The sequence below is a fragment of the Theobroma umbraticum genome, unplaced genomic scaffold (genome assembly GCF_002168275.2).
Source record: "Theobroma umbraticum cultivar Fairchild unplaced genomic scaffold, ASM216827v3 scaffold_81.0, whole genome shotgun sequence".
NCBI classification, from domain to species: domain Eukaryota; kingdom Viridiplantae; phylum Streptophyta; class Magnoliopsida; order Malvales; family Malvaceae; genus Theobroma; species Theobroma umbraticum.
The window spans coordinates 4,863,717-4,865,849 of NW_018397268.1; the positions used below are offsets into that span (position 1 = coordinate 4,863,717).

A 2,133-nucleotide genomic window follows, 5' to 3' on the forward strand; every position below is an offset into this window, starting at 1 on the left:
ATCCTTATACCTTTCCTAAGCCTCATATAGTGATTTAGAATCAAATTGCATGAAAGAAGTAATATCATTTCACATATTTATTGTCTTGGCAAGAGGGAAGAATTTCGCTAAGAATTTCTTAGCCAAATCATCCAATGTATTAATGGAACCAGCAAAAAGCGAATTTAACCTACTCTTTGCTTTATCTCTCAATGAAAAAAGGAAAAGCTTCAATCTTATGGCATCATCAATAACTCCATTAGCCTTAAATGTATCGCAAATTTTTAAAAAATTTAAAATACGAGCATTCATATCATCATTAGGCAAACCCCCAAACTGAATAGAAGTCTGAATCATTTGAATGATTGATGGCTTAATTTCAAAGTTGCTGGCTACAATAGGAGGTTTTTGAATACTAGAGTAGAGACTTTGCATTTGTGGGATAGCATAATCCCTCAAAGACTTGGTCTCTTCCTTTTGTTGATCAGCTTCTGCTATACTTAGAGCAGAAATTTTTTTGTTTTTCCTCTGAAGTTTTTGAAAGGTCTTTTCAATTTTTGGATCAAAAGGAACAATTTTCAAATTTGGGGCTCTTCGCATAAAATGACCAAATGTATCTAAAAAGTTAAAGAAAAAGAAAGTCTAGATTAAAATTAAAAATGCTTGGTATTAATATTGATAAGAAAGAACTAAAAATAAAATCCCTGGCAACTGTGCCAAAAACTTATTGTTGATTTCTCTTATGAGTGCACATATCATTAACAAGTAATATAATAGATAGTAGAATTTGTTCCCACAAAGAAATGAATTCATTCTTAATTGCTAATTACTAAAATTATAACACCCTAATCTTATCGAAACAACCTAATTATTAAAAAGAAAAATTAAAGGTAATAATTAAAAATAATTTAAAATCAAGTGACTACCAGACCTAAGATTATAATGTTCTTCAATACTTCATCTGATTATTGTCTCTCTCTCTTACTTAGCTTAATCGATTAAGTTGGTAACTTAGAGTACTAAATCATTTACAAGTCTCTGTCAAGTTTCTCATAAAAACATCTCTTTTTATTAAGTTACTATATGTTTATGTAAATTAAATTAAAGACAGATTCATTAAAGTTATGCTTTAATACTAGCTATTTATGCCTTACTAGTGTATGTCTACCCTATATGCGAATCAAACCAGTAATTAACTAAGTGTATTTGATCATACGCTATTCTATTCTAAGTCTATCTAAATCTCCTTTGTCAAGGTTTAGCCTAGGTTTTCAATTCAATCTAATTAGTGGCCAATCAATCAGAAACATTAAAAGCATAATAGAATAAATAACTTAAGTCCATCAAACATAAGCAAAAGAGAGATAAATAAATTAGACTATGTATTGAGTTCAATCATAATCTTAGATAAATAAATTAGTTCCTCATCAAGTTACACATCATCATCAAACAAGGTTTAAACATTCAGATCAAACTAAGAAAATAAGAGAATAACAAAAACATAAAAGAACCCAAGAACTATAATCTTGATCTTCCAAATCTTCTTGAATCCTTTCAAATTCTTCTAAACTTTAATGACTTTATGGCTCGATTCTCAGCTTTCAATCTGGTGTTTTCTTCTTCTCTAAAAGTTCTCTGAAAGGTTGTTTTTGTAGGGCTTTGAAGTGAGGTTAGGTTGGGTGAAGAAAGTAGTCAATTCCAACTACGATTTCCACATCAGACTACATAAGCTGCAGCCTCAACCAATTAATTAACAGAAATCGTAACTGCTACAATATTTCAACTTCAACATGATTGTTGATGATCTTTTATGCCAAACTAGGAAAATTGGTTATGTAAAAGTTGTAGTGTTTTCTCTTAACTTTCCAATGGTTTAAGAATCATCTCATTTGAAGCTTTGTAGAAAGAGTTATGGTCAAAATACTGAAACATATGTAGTAAAAATCTACATCTCAAAATTGCTCTCCTTCTTCCATTAAAATTCTTCCTTCATTAAACACTTACAAAAGTACAACTAATATCAATAACAATATCTCTTAATCACACTATCACTAAATTAAGTATAAAATTAACTAAGATTAAATTGACTCTCATAAATTAACTATTTTAAAATAATTTAAATAAAACTTACTAATTTTTATGCATTACCACAAG

The 2,133-nt window shown here is 29.0% G+C and overlaps 1 non-coding gene across 1 annotated transcript in view; it reads left to right on the plus strand.

Annotated features, from left to right (window-relative positions):
- Positions 1-78, plus strand: part of LOC149526642 (small nucleolar RNA R71) — a 107-nt gene extending 29 nt beyond the window's left edge. The window contains exon 1 of the small nucleolar RNA XR_016351824.1: positions 1-78. This exon is cut by the window's left edge and continues 29 nt beyond it. This is a non-coding gene — a small nucleolar RNA (small nucleolar RNA R71).
- The last annotated feature ends 2,055 nt before the right edge of the window (positions 79-2,133 follow it).